The sequence below is a fragment of the Bombyx mandarina genome, chromosome 19, assembly GCF_030267445.1.
Source record: "Bombyx mandarina strain Sakado chromosome 19, ASM3026744v2".
In the NCBI taxonomy this organism is placed as follows: domain Eukaryota; kingdom Metazoa; phylum Arthropoda; class Insecta; order Lepidoptera; family Bombycidae; genus Bombyx; species Bombyx mandarina.
The window spans coordinates 4,694,153-4,711,999 of NC_143225.1; the positions used below are offsets into that span (position 1 = coordinate 4,694,153).

The following is a 17,847-nucleotide window of genomic DNA, read 5'->3' on the forward strand; positions in this document are numbered from 1 at the left end:
TCCTTAGAGCGTCTTGTGAGCCCGTACGGGTAGGTGCCAAAACCTTAACCATTTCTGTCATGTTATAGAAACGCATTTCGGTTTGAAGGGTGGGGCAGTCCCAGCATTATAAAAACTATAACTTAATTCTCACATCTTAAGGTAGGTGGGTTCCGGTAACCACTTAACAAAAGGTAAGCCGAAGTAGGACGAACCTAAGAATTATTTTATAAAAAATATACCCACCAATATCACTAGTTCTTTGGTACACCAATATTTTCATTTGCATCAATTACTTAATTAAACTCCAAACTATCGTCTACTCGCAGATACAAAACTTAAAAAGAAATATAAGTTATTGATATTTAATTAGTTTGATAGTCCACATTAGATTATTACGTAGAGGAACTTGCATGCGACCCTGTCGTTAGTACGTTAATGTACACCTACGACCTCCCTCGAACCGAACACAATAAGTCGATGAAACTCGTTGATATTATTATGTCACTAAGTCATAAAGATTCATACTCTATACTAATATATAAATCTACAGTGGTTTTTACGGATGTTCCGTTATAACTACTGAACCATGCATCCGATTGACTTGAAACTTGGTATCCATGTAGAAAATACATGTACTTAATGGATAGGCTAATATTTACATAAGTTTTGGACTCCCTGATAATACTGACAATAAATAATAATGTTAATTTTAAATGCCCAGTGAAGCGGGCTAGTATATTATGTAACTAGTTTTTTTAAACAAAAATAGAACTACAATTTTCAAAGCATCATATGCGCGCATCGTAAATTAACTTTTCCTTCTTCCCTACCTATTCGCTGGGGCTATTCCAGCTATGCGCGGACGGGTAGGTGAGCTCGCGGGCTCATCAACTTGAGAGAATTTGTCAACACTAGCCCTAGCAAGGGCAGTGCTTCGCAGAATCTACCACCGGAACGTAATCACGACCCACTGAGAAGATCCGGCGAGAAGCTCAGTAGGTTAAAAATAAACAAGTTTAAAATTGAGACAATATGACAGCGATAGAATGGCAAATTAAATAATGACTAGAGGTCCCGCAGTAGTCAAAATTCGACTATAATTAATTGGAACTGTATAATAAGTTTGTACACTATTATGATTGTATTTTATACTTCTTTAATCACAAATTTCGCCAAGGCTACACTATAAAAAAATATTAATAAAGACAAACAATATTTAATCTATTCTCAATTTGACAACAGACGTCAGAACAAAAGTTTGACAATAAATAGTATGCATGCGTGTGTGCGTCAAATACATGGTATGTAGTGTGTGTAATTCTTCTTTTCTTTATTGATTTAATGTATCTTTTATGCATTATTTTAAAAAAATATTAGCATTGTGCACTTCTTCTCTATATTCTCTATAAGTGTGGAAAATTTCATACTCCTCCGTCCGCGCAATTTTCGTAAAAAGGGATACAAAGTTTTTGCTTCACGTATTATTAAATAATGATATTCTGGATTTCAAATTTAGCTGCATATTAAAAATCTATTACCCAGAAGTACAAAGAACCGGTTTAAATTAAATATACTTCTTCAAACCTCCCGAAACACAGAACGAAGTAATAGCTGCTCAAACTGAAAATGTACATAATTTTAATGTGTCTATGTTTGTTGTGTTGTTTTGTATGTTTTAATGTAAAAGTCGTATGCAAGATTTCACATTTTCTGCCCCTAAGCAAGGCTGACTATTTTCGTAACATCAATAATATAATAATACAAGAAATTTGCTGAAGTGGGTTTTGATATTACTCCGCTTTACTATAAAATGTGTTTAATTTATGTCATTCCGTAGTGTCATTCAGAGCTATTTAAATGCCTTATTTCTCTTGACTCTATAATGTTCCTAATCATTTAACGTAATACATTTACATGTAATATGAAAACAAAACTCAACTCAATCAAGCTAATGAACAATCCAATCAATATATTTATGACTATTTAATAGCAATAATCTAACAAAATTAATCAATCTACATATTGTTCAATTTTACACAATTTACTTTGTTTTGTTTTTATTGATATTTACAAAAGAAACTAATTGCTTAGGTTGCTGGACTAGCTCACCGCCCACCTGGTGTTAAGTGGTTACCGGAGCCTTAAGACGTCTGCAACGTAAAGCCGCCACCCACCATGAGACATGAGTTGTAAGGTTTCACTTTTAATAGTAAAAAGGCTGCGCCGCCCTTCAAACCGAAACACATTACTGCTTCACGGCAGAAGCAGGCAGGGCGGTGGTACCTACCCGTGCTGACCCACAAGACGTCCTCCCACCAGTAAAGATATTTCCAACTATTTTATTGATTATTTTCTGGCACCCGTAAAACGCAAAATAAATATAATTAAAGAATTTGTTAGAAAATGCGGTTTAGTAGCATTTTTTAAAACTTTCTGATCCAGCAAATTAGGCTAATAAAATGATTTTATTGAGAATGAGAGTTGATAAGTATGCAAATTTTCAAGTTAATTGGACGTCTTCATGTTGGTGAAAATTACGTTGGAAAATTCCGTTACAAAGATACAAAGAATACGACATATCAAACTAATAAAAGCGTAGTAAAAACTAATAAAATCGGCCGAAGGAAAAGAAAAGAGTACTGAAAAGTCTTTACTTTCTTGGAAAAAAAAATTCTTCCCATATACTAGTTTTTTCAGAAAAAAAGACTAATAACACGAAACTTCGTCAATGATTCCATAATAAAAAAAGAATATTAGTTGACTAAAAGAGGAGAAAACGGTACTATATACTGTTCAAATTTAGATTATGGTCGTAAAAGTCAACACATAACACATGATCGTGCTAAAAATACAAAATGCATAAAAACATTATATTGCTCAGTTTATTATCGATACCCTAATAATTCTAGGTAAGTTTTTATTTAAAATATTGGGAATAAACGAATATGGTACTTAACACCGATTTCGAAAGCTCATTTTTGTAACATGTTTTGTGATTAAATCAATATTTAAATAACTATTTTCTATTTCATGATACAGCGCCCTCTCCTCTCAGTTTAATAATATTTTAAAATACGCAACGTACAAAGTTTGGATAGTTGTGTTTTAAACATTAACTTCAACAGCAGTTAGTTGCGTTATGAACACAGGCTACAATCATACAACAAAGTAAATTTAAAATTCAGTACATTTCATAATATTTTGTCTATTGATCTATGTGTATTTGTTATTTGTCAATAGCTAATGGCTAATAGCATACCAATGAAGCGACGTTGAAGACAATCGTTGTCATGACGACAAGACCACAACAAACGTGGACAATAATCTACCGGCGACCATGTTATTAGGTAATATTGTTTCTGATGTAGTATTATCGATGGTAAAAACGTAAAAAGTTTGTTTTCTTTCCATGGCTATTGTTATACTTTATTATGTTTACTTTTTTGTTTATGACTAACTTACGCAATAGTCAATTGACCGTGTTACCTCGATCCAGAAAAATATGAGATGCGATCGAGTGTTATTTAACTAGTATCTGCAGATTTTAAGAAAATTCCTATCTCATTTTGAATTTATCAGTGACCATCATCACATCTTGTTTTAGGCGTTTTTTTAAAAGAGAATTTTTCGTGAGTCTGGTTGTTAAATAACGACTGAGGAATCAGTGAAAACTGACAAAACCTCTATTGTGGGGCTCAGATTTATATTTTAGTACAACCAACAAAGATATCGTATCTGTCAAAATGATATCTACTTATTAATTAAATGGTCATTGGGATGTCTTGAATTTACACCTGCCCCGCCTCTCAGGGCAAGTAGACGGAATCATTAAAAAACGTAGCTGCATTTTTTTTTTGAAATAAATGAAGGTTTCTATTTAAAAATTTGAGCTTCAGGGTTATCTTGTATGTTCATTGTTATTAGAAATGCGCTAAAATAAAAACCTACTTTTTTTCATATATTCTTAAGTTATTTAGAATATTGAACAATTCAAATTTAATTGAGTTGTAGATTACCTTCAGACTTTATATACCTTTTTAGTCTACTATGTTACACTGCAAAACATTTTAAGTCTTAATGTATGCGTGAAACATCATGTGTGACACAATGAAAGTACCTTACCAACTTTTCGTGGGAATCGCGCGGCTGTGGTGACAATCATATCTGACCTAATTACCGGTACGGCTTTTCTATCCTAAGAAAATGATTTTAAACGCGCAATTATGGAAGCCCTCAGGGGGTCGGAACGAAGTCTATAATTTCTGTACACTAGCCACTGAAATATTCAGCTACTGATGGGAACACGACGGGCGCGTGGTAGCAGGCGCGGCCTTCATTCCTGAGAGTGGACATGTGGGGGAGTCTTGCCGATGTCACACGCAAACGTTTACAATTACCGTTTGGAAAGTTTTCCAATTCAAATTAATACTTGCAAATAATTAATTCAATAATTTAGCGACTTTGAAGGACTAGATAACTATATACTAGATAGAAGGAATAGATAGAACTAGATAGGGTGTCAAAATACCTATTATTTTTAATATGTTTGTAGTGTCCGACTCAGAAGTAGAAGAAGAAGTACCTATATGTTTGTGAAAATAACGTGGATTATCGAAGTATGATTTTTTTTTATTACAAATTTCCTGGATGCCATAATGAATTAATCTGCATTGACCTAATTCCAAGGCGGTATATTCTTTCTTCTGCTCTCTTGTATGGATGGACGAGCCATGGTCGGCAAAGTCTGACACAAAAAGTCCACAAGAATCACGATATATCACCACGAGGCACAAGGTTAATTGTCAAAAGACAAGACGGTTATATCGACCCGTCTGGACTAGTAGTAATAAAGCAAATTTATAAATTACATGTTGATTTTGTTACACAATATTGTTCGTTCACAACCGATGCTGTTCATGACCGCACGTCATGTATGTACATAATTATTTAGACGGACTGCCACTTTTTTTTCCGGGAGGGGTGCCGAACTACCTACGAGGTCCCCGCGGCTAGGGGGCGCGCGGGATATGTAGCACTGGTCCCTAGGTAGGACCCTGTCTACTAAACGACTTCCCTGCACTCATACACCCGACGTCCGATCTCCGTACGGCGTCAAAACCCGGTCAGAGTAGGAGGTTCCCGCGGTCAACACTCACGGAGACGATTCGCCACCGAACTTAAAAATGAACTATGACCAAATTTCATGACAAGTACTTCGCTCGTTTTATTCGAAATTGGCATGATTTTGTTCAAGTTTTCTAGCTCATAGTTTCGACTGTTTACAAAATATCCTGTTAAAGCATATTTTTTAAAGTCAAATAATAGTATTAAATGGAATTATCCTTTAAAAAAACACAATCATAGTTGAATTTTTTTGATTTTAAAGCCACAGGATTTTACTTGTTGAATATATGTGCGCGCGACTTCACCCGTGTGGTCTTGTAATGTTTTTTTCCCACCTAATTCAAGTGACCACGAGGGGTCATACTAGATTTTCCGAACGAGAATGTGAGCTCACAGGACTAACCTGATGACGTCGCTTAGACTAGCCCCAAGCAAGATGAGTGCTTCGCCGAATCTACCACCGGATCGGAAACACGACCCACTGAGATGATTCGGCGAGAAACTCAGTGGGCTGTGTCTGAGGGTTAATTTCCTCGCCGAACCATTCGTCTCAAGCGACGAGTTCGACGAGAACGGTGAGCGGTACTTGGGGTACCTAAAAGCACCGTTAGTGGATCGGGAGGATTCGAAATGAAATGTTGAATAGTCGATATGCCACTCATGCAATTCTTATACTAATCCATGTAAAATAACCATAACGCGTTTCAGAAAACGATTAACGACATCTTTCGAGAACAGTAGTAAGGGCCCTTACAACCTTTTAATAGCTTAATATTCAATGAAGATTTCGTGAATTTTATAAGAGCAAAGGTTGTGAAATGGAATGATGTAAATCTATCCAGCATGATATACCATGAGCGCACAACTGCAGGCCTATATAATTTTATTAAAAAATTGTCTGTCTGGTTATTGATCAGAAGATGTGATGTACAACAAGTCAGATGAACTCATCTGTTCAGTTAGGTGAATAGCAAAAAATAGGTTGTCAGTTTTATTTCGATATTGAATTAATTTTGTGTTCAAATATTGACAAAGACCTGATCTATTATTGATAGAGGTTTCAGTAAAGCCTTTGCGGTGAGGAAAATCTGCTCGGGTCTGCAACGAACGAACCAAAATACATAATAATATTATTTTCGTAATTGTTTTACTTGACTCGAATACAGATAAGCTGTCAAAACGAACGAAGCCGAACGAACGAATTTTGTGTTTTTCCTTTAATCATTTCTATACAGTCACATTGCGAACACTAAAATGTAATCATTTAACCGTTGATATTTTTAATACATCAATGTATTTAACTGATTTCATTTCAAACAGGACCGGACAGTTAATCTTACAAAAAAGGAAAAAACTTCCCAATTTATTGAACAATTTAATTTTTGTTTTGTGTTTTTTTTTTAATGCTTAGAAGGGTGGACGAACTCACAGCCCACCTGGTGTTAAGCGGTTACTGGAGCCCATAGACATCTACAACCTAAATGCGCCACCCATCTTGAGATATAAGTTCTCTAAGGTCTCAAATATAGTTACAACGGCTGCCCTACCCTTTAAACCGAAACGCATTACTGATTCACGGCAGAAATAGGCAGGGTGTTGGCACCTACCCGCGCGGACTCACATGAGGTCCTACCACCAGTATTAGGCAAATTATAATTTTGCGGGTTTGATTTTGATTACACGATGATTATGATTTGCATTTAGTAATTTATGGATGTATAGCAATCAGTAATGATGATAGTAATAATGAGTAGATTAAGTATAGTGGTTACAGAAAATATATACACAACCATCCTGATGAACCGTGAGGTCGAACTTTCAATTTTTTTCGTAACGTCTGACCAACCCACCCTTCAAGCCGTAACGCATTTCTTCTCATGTTTTGCGTCAGAAATAGGCAGGATGGTGGAATCTCTCTAGGAGCATGATACAGGTGCGGGAATTAAATTTGTGGCGGGGCTTTAAATAGACTGAATACAATTTAGTTTAATTCTACCGATTAATGATACAGGTTTGCGACTTCACTACGAGAAAGGACCCGTCTCACGTGGCGCCGCGGCCAAGCGATACTTCACGTCTGGACAAATAATTTTTCTTTACAAAGTGCAGATACAGGTGGTGTACTACTCCCAGTTTTGGGTAATACCATAAAGTACCAGCTTTCTTTTTTTTTATTGCTTAGATAGCTTCTCCAATTTCATCCCATGCAGAAGTAGGACGATCGGATTGTGGATAGATGTATTGTCATGGATCGCTAGGGACCTTTGGATCTACAAACGGGACGGTTTCCTTCTTTTTATACCGAATGTTCAAGGGGAGTAGAATAAAATTTGTTAAATGATCTTTTTGAAATAACTCAGTCATGTCCTTTTAATTATCGCAACACCCGCCATCAGAGCAGAAGATGTCTTAGCACCACTAAATAACATATTCACCAGGTTGCAGATGACAAGTAGCAGCGTTGTGATGTTTATATGCTGTAGTCCCGCTTTAGTCTAGAATGTCTAGATGTACCGTAAGCCCGTCGTCTAATTTACAGCAATGAAAATATTGTGGTCGGTAAACTCTAAAGGAAAGCCACGTTCCACCCAAGTGCCCTTTACAAGTAACGTTTGCCGGTACAGTTTCCTTGTCGGCAGACGTTTTGTCTGAATATTTTATGTCCCTATCGATCATAACTTCAAAGTAAGAATATACACAAGTAGGCCGTTGTTGAACTCAGTTTTTTTGGAAACCACACTTAATACGGAGACACTTTTGGGATTTCTAATTAATAAAACATTTAAACATAATTTACATATTATTATCGTTCATGGACAAAATATAGACCTTATGTGATTATTAAAATTATATGACTTTAAAGATTATCAGCACATATTATAGCTATTTACATTCCAATCACAGACCGGCAATAACCGAGAGATAACGATTAACCAGCCTTTTAATTTAGAAAATTTGATGGTTGATAGATGGATAGATCTCGTGCTCTACCAAAACTACCGAACAATGACATAATGTTAATCTTTGTTTTAATGATTTAATAATTAAGTATTTTCCGAAAAGATCGTTCGAAATATTATTTAAATGACAACATTGAATACAAATTGCAGCAGTAATATATTCTGCACTGCGTTCATTCAATCAATTTCACGTCCGTCGTACAAGAATTTTAAAATGATTCACTTAACTATGAAATGAGGGTAGTTTCATGACTTATTAAAAAGACATGTTGGTATCAAAGCAAAAATAGATCGAGAATAAGAGAGGTATAGATACAACAGAGGTTTCGTGATCGTAATTGAAGAGGTTCGTAGGCGTGCCGCACGCCACGGCAGCGCACTCAACCAGGAGACATCTTGTATGTATTTGACTCTAGTAATTTCCCCGTCTGTCCTTGTATATTTAAGCGGCGGCTTCGGAGCCGTTCTCATGCATATGTCATGAACAGTTGCCGTGCGACGGTTTGTTGACGGCGAAGCCGCGGGAACGGCCACGACAGCCCCCCTCCCGATATCGACCACCACCGACAATTATTACGTTCTACTTTCGATCTCATGGCTATCGGCACCACCCCCATGATAACTACCGCAGTGCCACCACGCACCTCGAAGGGATGAGGCGACAATTAAATACCATCTTTGAATTTTATCTGTTTCGCGTATCTTGAATGACGGACAACATAGGTAATTTACAAATACCAAACGGGTATAAAAAAAATTACATATTTCTTTTGTAACAAAGAACATGTAATAATAGAATTATGCTACATGAGTGAATACAACGTTTTACGATGCAAATTCAGTGCGTTGCATAAGCAATGTGATTGTTTGAACACTTGCTTTATATTTATGCTTTATACATTTATGAGTGTAACGACAAATTGAATGCTATAGTGGAAAATTTACTGAAAAATAATTTTAGAATTTCATTTCGCTGGGAACTGTTAGTTACCTACGTAGCATAATATTTTCTTAAGTCAGTCATTATCTTTTTTAGGATCTACCCAGCTCTTCACTTCTTAAGCCCCAATAGAAATTTGCCGTACTGCTGATAGGCATTTTGAAAGCCTTTACGGGTGGGTAGGTACCAAACGTACTGCGTTTTCGTTATTACTTTCAAAGACTGACAGGCACTCGATTCATCTGAAGGCGACTGGTCACCGTCACGCCTGAATATCAGCAAAACCAGAAGCAGAGCCATAACGTTGGCTACTGATTTTATTTGCCTATTTCTGCAGTCAACCAATTAAGTGTTGCGCTTTGAAAGAACAGAACAGCATAACAGTTGTAGTGTGGTAGTTAGTATTGCTTGGGCTTGAGTAAACACTTTTCATCCGGTGGGCGAATTATATATTATTATAGATAATCTATATTCTATATAAATATATAAAAATAAATTGCTGTTCGTTAGTCTCGCTAAAACTCGAGAACGGCTGGACCGATTTGTCTAATTTTGGTCTTGAATTATTTGTGGATGCCCAGAGAAGGTTTAAAAGGTAGATAATTAAGAAAATGCTCGGAATTAAATAAAAACAACAATTTTGTTTTCCTTTGATGTGTCCCCCGTAGGACGGATTCGGATTCCTTTGGTTTGTTTTAAGTTTATTTTATGCCAAAGTTTAGGTATTTTATTTATCAATTGAGGCACTACGAAGTCTGCCGGGTCCGCTAGTATGTTATAGATAGATTATATTATTATATACCTAACAATGCAATATGATTATGTATGATTTGAAGTCGTCGTGGCCTAAAGGATAAGACGTCCGGTGGATGTGTTGAACGATGCACCGGAGTTCGAATCCCGCAGGCGGGTACCAATTTTTTTAATGAAATACGTACTTGACAAATGTTCACATTGACTTCCGCGGTGAATGAATAACATCATGTAATAAAAAATCAAACCCGCAAAATTATAATTTGCATTATTACAGCTGGTAGGACCTGTTGTGAGTCCGCACGGGTAGATATCACCACCCTGTCTACCTCTGCCGTGAAGCAGTAATGCGTTTCGATTTGAAGGGTGGGGCAGCCGTTGTAACTATACTGAGACCTTAGAACTCATATTTCAAGATGGGTGGTGGCACTTACGTTGTAACTTCTATGGGCTCCGGTAACCACTCACCAGGGGGACTGTGAACTCGTCCACACATCTACGCAATAAAAAAAAATCGGATTGTTACCATAGCAATTTATGTATACCTATGGCGGAAACAATTTATTGACAATTCACTTCGAACAAACTCATCGGACCTAGTGTTACAAATATTACCTAATTTTATGTTTGACTTTGTGATGAATGGCTATCGCTTAGAGTGAGGAAAACGATCATTAATTAGGAGCTTAGCTTACAAGAAAGGGCCTTGCAGCTTACGGAATAATCACGTTATCAACTTCAATAGTTGCAATGTTTTTATAACCTTTATTATTAAGGAGTTCAAGTAAATATGAAAATTTAATTTTTCGAAAACTAATTTTTGTACATTTCAGCCGACCCAAAAATCATATTCACAAAATCAATTACAAAAAAGAGTGTCTTACAACAAATTTTATTTAAATCAATTTAGTTATACAAGTTATAACTATTTAGTTAATTTAGTGAATGATTTACTTTTAAATAGCTATTTCTTGTAAGCATAGAAAGGAATTTTCCCCAAAAAAGTAACATTTGGTTTTAGATTTTATTAAATCTTCTTCATAATATATATTTAGATCATTAAAAAAAAACTACAATTAAGAACGACAGAACAAAAACTAGCAGCACAACAATGGTTAATCTCTTTATTGATTTAATAATTATAAGATTATAATACTCTATTCGATGTTGGCTATGTGTCAGAGATTTTGTCATTTTGAGTACCGTAACTTTTTTTTTATTGCTTAGTTGAGTGGACAAGCTCACAGCCCACCTGTTGTTAAGTGGTTACTGGAGCCCATAGACATCTACAACGTAAATGCGCCACGCACCTTGAGATAGGTATAAGTTATAAGGTCTCAGTATAGTTACAACGGCTGCCCCACCCTTCAAACCGAAACGCATTACTGCTTCACGGTTGAAATATGCAGGGAGGTAATACCTACCCGTGCGGACTCATAAGAGGTCCTACCACCAGTAATTACGCAAATTATAATTTTGCGGGTTTGATTTTTATTACACGATGTTATTCCTTCACCGTGGAAGTCAATCGTGAACATTTGTTAAGTACGTATTGGTACCCGCCTGCGGGATTGGAACACCGGTGCATCGCTACATACGAATGCACCGGACGTCTTATCCTTTAGGCCACGACGACTTCACTAAGCAAACATTCGAATAATAGCTAGCCAAATTGAATATAAATGTCAACTCCTTTTTGTTACTGATAAATTAATGATCTTGATGTTACTGATAAACTAAGTCAAAGTATTAAAGTTATTGTAATGTTATCAATCCTTGGGCATGTGCTAATTTTCAAATTAATCAGATGTTTTGAATTTGGTAAAAAATATTTTAAGCAACACCATTACATCAATAGATGAATATGAGCAGCAAGCAGATATTGATTTAAAATACCAAATGTTTGATAGTATGACACCTTTTATACCTGATAAACATCATGTAAGCTCCATCCATACCATTTATATGCTTATACATATAATATGCTTTTTTTAAAGAGGAAACAATCATTATTAAGTAATTATGGTCCCAACTATTATTCACAAACTGCTTATATCTGCTGTTAACCTCTCACATGAGTTCCAAGACAGGTGTCTAGAGATAAATTGTTAGAATACTTAAAAGCCTCTGATAAGGTTGTCTCAAACTAGGCCCAGGTAAACCATGGACTATAGTTAGTTACTGTTAGATAAAAAGCTTCACAGTATAACTTGATATTATGTAATTACAGAATGTTCCTCAACCATGTGCCATAACATATTTTATTACATCATCATTACATCTAAATGCTGATTTGCTGAAACTCAAGATTTTCTTCTTTTCATTAATAAAAATTATAACGCTATGATTTTGAGAAAACCTAAATCTCAACAATTTCTGGGTCATTTGAAATTCCAAGCATTCCATTTGATTTCTTACTTTTGATAACGGAGCAAAGCTATTTAGAACTGAAGGCAAAGGACAATGCCCAAAAGTGGGCCAACTTTATGTCAAAACTATTTGTACTTGAAAAACTATGCCTTATTTTTTCACGTTGTTTAGTTTATGTATCAACATTTCTTTCAACCTGGCATTGTTTTCCAAAAAAATAAATTACTTATTTGATAACATCCCAAAACTATCCATGCCATAGTTTTTAAATTCGCCAATAGGCAAAGGGCTTAGCCCATACAGCCAACCTATATGCTGTCAAACGAAAGAGTTGTTTCTGACTTGAACAACAAATAAAAAAAAAATTGCTAATGCTTATAATTCACAGGCTTCTTAGTTTATTTTTGTTCAATTCAATATTTATATATTGTAATAATAATAATTATTACTTAAAACCATGAATTATTTAATATTTTTAGATATTAATGATTCCATTAGTAAAAATATCAATGGCCTACCATTACTCTATTCTTATTATATACTAGCTGACCCGGCAGACTTCGTAGTGCCTCAATCGATAAATAAAAGACTTTTATTTAAGATAAACTTAAAACAAACAAAAGGAATCCGTCCGACGGGGGACACATCAAAGGAAAAACAAAATTGTTATTTTTATTTCATTCCGAAAATTTTATATTTATCTAACCTTTTAAACCTTCTCTGGACCTCAACAAATAATTCAAGACCAAAATTAGCCAAATCGGTCAAGCCGTTTTCATGTTATGTCGTGACAACGGAAAACGGGTTTCATTTTTATATATATATATAGATGATCAGAGAGTATTGGCAGCAACCCGAGTGAAGCGTCACTTGAATTTTTATTTTAATGTTTTTTAATAGTTTATTGTATAATTTGTATTATTTGTATTTGTAATATTGTGTATAAAAGGTCTGCGTAAACTCATGCTCAGTCAATGAGGTATTCGTCGAGTTGATGTCAAAACTCCCAAAAAGCAATAAAAAGAGATACACCGGCTTTTTATTGACATAAAAAATATATAACTTCGACAGACTAGGCTGTATAGGCTACGCTCTTTGCCTGCTTATTGGTGAATTTAAAAACAACAACAACAATATCGTTGCCGGCTTCCGGATTTTCATTTCATTTTATTATTATTATGAGGATATAATAATAATAAAATGTACGTAAGGGCTTATTTCTAGCAACATTAACCACAATTAACTTATTTAATACTGTAAATAATTATGAGAGCGATTATTGATTTCGAAGAAAACAATTAACAACTTAATTTTAGCTGCAGAAAAAAACAGATTTCTCTTAAACCTGGGTGAGAATATAAAAATCGTTTTCTGAATATGAAACGATATTTCTTTGTCTATCAAATTAAGTTAAAACCATCATGACAGGACAACTTTTTTTAGGGGCCCAAACGCCCATAGAAAATGGGCATTGTCCTTTCATTATAAGTTGTGTAAATAAATTTTGATTTTGTTATGTTTAGATAGAAGTTTCAAACAATAATTTTACCACTGTAGGCAAACAAGCTACAAGCCCACTTCTTAGGAAGTGGGTACCTTCCTGCGTGTACGTCAGAAACCCCAGGGCATTATCAAGATCTTTTAAAATACTAATAATCATAAAATGTATTGTTTTCACTACTATCAGTCTATCAGTATATCAATCTAAGCAATAAAAAAAAATCAAGAGTATTTCCACCAGCACCATGTACTTAGACTTAAATATAATATGGTACTTTGATTTGGAAAAGATCATCTGTAATCCTGTTCTATTAAGTAAAAAGATCACAGAAAATAGCCTTAGATTTTCGGTCAGACTATATTTTGAAGCTGCTTCTATTAAGGAATTTTTATTAAGATTATATTATAAGAAAAATAAAAGAAGGTTTTCACGTCAGAGCTGGTATTACATGTAAGCTAACCTTTGTAAGCACTTAAAGCTTTATGTTTGACACTACACATGTGTGTTAGAGGTCATAAATTAAGCTTAGATAGCTAAGTAGCTTAATAGAACTGTCCATTAACATTAAAAGCAAATTGCTTTTATAAAGGTAGAATCATTGAAATATACAAAACCAAGAACTAATCAATCCTTGGTATTATATCCGATTAAACAAAGAAAAACTAATATCCTCTTGAGAGTATGGATATTCTATCAATGGGTAATCAGTGTTTATTTAAATTCTTCGCATATATAGACTTTATACAGACATAACCTAACCTGGAAAAGAATTGCTTTGCGTTTTAACTATTTTCGTTAAATCATTATTATTCGACATTCATAATTTACCACAATTTGTATTGTAAATCAACCAATGAAGTAGTACATTATCGTTATCTTTTATAATTTCTTGACGTACGTGAAGTCCTCGTGTACATTCATATAAATATTATATACTTCAATCATTTGAAGATCAAAATGTGGAGAAATTATTGCTATCATAAGTAATCCGTATTTTAGGACTAACTATTAAACAACGCCATGCACATAGACGCCGGTCACAAAATAATCAATAACAATTCACATGACGTGAATTCTATACATAGAATATGACGATGACATTTTAACTTACCTTTATTGATCGTTTGAAAGACACTAAAGCACTAAAGCACAAACAATATACGTTCAGATACAAAAATCTAGTTAAAAGTAAATTAGATCTCAATATTAAAACGCCAAAAATGGCGGCAACGATTGCAAAATGCAAATGCCATCAAATTGAAATAAATTGCAACAATTTTGTAGTTTTGTGATAATTTGGTAGCTTTTTCTGATGTTGTCAACAAAAATTGATGTTTCTACCTTAAAACACGTTCTAATCCCAAACTATCAGGATGTACTTGTCAATTTTTTCTTGAATTGAAAACTTATGGCACTGTTGTTATATTTGAAACTCAGTGAAAGAAGATTAACAAGAATGGAATAGGTATAAGTTTAAATTAAACTTAACATGCGCGAGATAAAATATTTTCGAAGGTTTTTTTACATCTATGACTAGTGAACAAAACATTTTTTTTAGTATGAATTCACTAGCGAGCGAAAGTGATCCGTAGAAAAGTCTTCCAGTTACAGGTTATTTTGGTCACGAAATAGGCTATAATAGGCTTCCGCCTACAAGATGGAGAGAATCGGAAGTATACAGTCCAAAACCCCTATTACTCAATCCTATCCTCTCCTTTTCTCATTCGAGGCAGGTTTCATCTATCTCCCCACCATCCCAACCCCACCTTATGCTGTACCACTGAATCTTTCAGTCAGCAGGCTATGCGAAACCGCCTAGACGGCGCCGCTAACCTGGAGCCAGCGTGGGTCGGGAAGTGAGATCATTTATCATCCGGATGCTCTTATAAAAGACGAGTGTACAGCTGGTTACATATCTTCTGGGATATATGTAGAGTAATCAACGGCGCCAGCCCGGGTAGAAGTAGCGTGTACCAAGGGGTATCAAAGGGTGCTACCAAACTTACGCTGAATCATATGTAGTGACATGTTTTAGATTTCTTAAGAGCTGTTGGCTGTATCCAAATGCCAAATACGGAATACAGGGGAGACCGGGGCAAGATGAGATAGCTAAGACAAAACTCGCTGTACAAAGACAATCATACTCTTTAATTAAATTCTTTAAAGAAAAAAGTAACACTTATACATTTGTCTTTTAAAATTAATTATTTTATCATGCAAAATCACAGATTTTTTTTGACAAATAATGATTAACGATAATGAGACGAATTCCCCGTCTTACCCCATCTATGGGGCTATGCTACGGGGCAAAAGGAGTACGTATTTTAATCGGGCAGACAGCGTTCACAAATGTGTGCCTCGTCGTCTTCTTCATCTACTCCGGCACAGGAATCGTGTGTCCAACCATGGAAAATACTGCAGATAGCCCAACCCTCAGTTGACTCTTAATATAAGTAACCACAATAGATGCAGGCCCAGTCACCGTCCTCCTCTTAAGATGAATTATATTCCGATTCGATTTCTTTGGCGAGTCTTTTAGCTTGACGCTTGTTTTCAGTCCTTTCTATCTTCTTATTTCCAACTTTATGTATTCGTTTTTATCTTTTTTAGTCTTCTGTCCATCAGTCTTCATCCGCTTCCGGTCATCCAAAAGTTCAGCTCGCATCTGCTTCCGAGCGTATATTGTACATGGGTGGGACATACGTTCCATGGCCAAGCTATGCATAGCTCTGGCTGCTGATCTCGGTTCTGGGCCAATCTTCTCCTGCCATGCCAGTTTCTTCATTAAGTGGGCTATCTATATGATTTCGCTGAGCGAACTGATAAGCTATTACACGAAGTTAGTTTCCTGTTAACCGTACTTCCATAGATTTCACACATTGCGCCAACTCATCTTCTTGTTTTTCTGTAAAAACAGTTTTGGATCGTCACAAATGCTTTTTTCCGTACTTAGTCGTTACCGAAATCAGTGTCGTCATCCACAGTATCACGAGCTTTTCTTACACGGCAGCGGAACATCATATGTAGCTGAGGCTCGAGGAAGCCCCATCCTGTTATTAAGAACCCATAAGACCCAGAACTTCAGGGTCCCATTTGCCACGATCTGTTTTTCGTTTATAGTTCCGAATCATTGTATCTGACAAAAAAACTTTATGAGAAAAGCAATAATATATCTTGCTAATGTAGAAGTTACAACAATATGTTCTTATACTTTTTTATATCACTAAGTCGGCAAAGAAGCTTACTGTTCGGCTGATAGAAAGCGGTTACCGTAGCCTATGGACGCTTGCAAAACTAGGTTGCAATACTATCGATAGGTAAGTAGGTAAACAAAAGGTATTATTTAAACTACAAGGAAGGGGCAAAACGGGATAGTATTCCGTTATGCCCCGACCCACATGTATTCAAATTAGTTGAAGCAATTCTATTGCGCATTGCTATTACCAGCGCAAAAATCTAATCTGAATTTTAAGTGTTATAGTACTACAACACGCTGAGGATTCAAACATTATATTCATTCAAGTACTTACATGTCATACATCAGTTTCTTAACCAAAAACCGGATTAATAACACTTGCAAAATGAGTTTTTTTCCTATACAACGCAAAAACGAGATCCAACACGTTCGCTCTACTCGGACACACTTGCGCAGTCTGAATTTCGTGCAAATGGCGCCGTTACCGGTCTGAACACGATTACCATTCATGGACACAAGCTTACTTCCCGTCCTGCCCCGAACTTCATCTTGCTCCGGTCTCCCCTACTTCAAGCGAATACTTCCCTTAACATACAATAGCTGACAATGGCGCCATCGAATAGTTTTTTTAATACTCGCAGTTAAGAGGCCTTTCCAGTTTCAGCAAAACAGGACGAGCATGGGCAGGAGGGATGGAATTTGCGAACAGTTAAAGGAGACCTAACAACTCAAGAGCAGCTGCTTCGCGAGTGAATCTACTGCCGAATCGGAATCGCGACCCGCTGAGAAGATCCGGCGAGAAACTCAATAGGCTGATGTGTGGGTAGTATTGCACGTCGAACTCTTTGCCGAGTTTTATATATACATACAAGTCATGACGGAAACTACCGCGTAGGTCATGTAGGTCATGATTTTATGTACCTTGAGTACCTGATACCTGAAAATTGGCCGTCTAAGCAAGATAGCAGGTAGGCATCCGTTCTTAGTACATACTAACACTACGCAATCGGCCACTTTTCGT

General features: G+C 35.8%; 1 protein-coding gene and 1 long non-coding RNA gene across 3 annotated transcripts in view; one reads left to right on the top strand and one right to left on the bottom strand.

Annotated features, from left to right (window-relative positions):
• Nucleotides 1-15,040, bottom strand: part of HnRNP-K (Heterogeneous nuclear ribonucleoprotein K) — a 36,977-nt gene extending 21,937 nt beyond the window's left edge. Inside the window, exon 1 of one of the 2 annotated variants that reach the window (XM_089735556.1) lies at nt 14,742-15,040. The gene's annotated coding sequence lies outside the window, so the exon portion shown is untranslated. The remainder of the gene's footprint in view (nt 1-14,741) is intronic. The other variant, XM_089735554.1, reaches the window with a different exon arrangement.
• Nucleotides 8,295-14,014, top strand: LOC114239290 (uncharacterized). Its single transcript, XR_016324737.1, has 3 exons — nt 8,295-8,789; nt 9,103-9,181; nt 13,687-14,014. It is a non-coding gene; the product is annotated as an uncharacterized LOC114239290 (long non-coding RNA).
• Nucleotides 15,041-17,847: the final 2,807 nt, after the last annotated feature.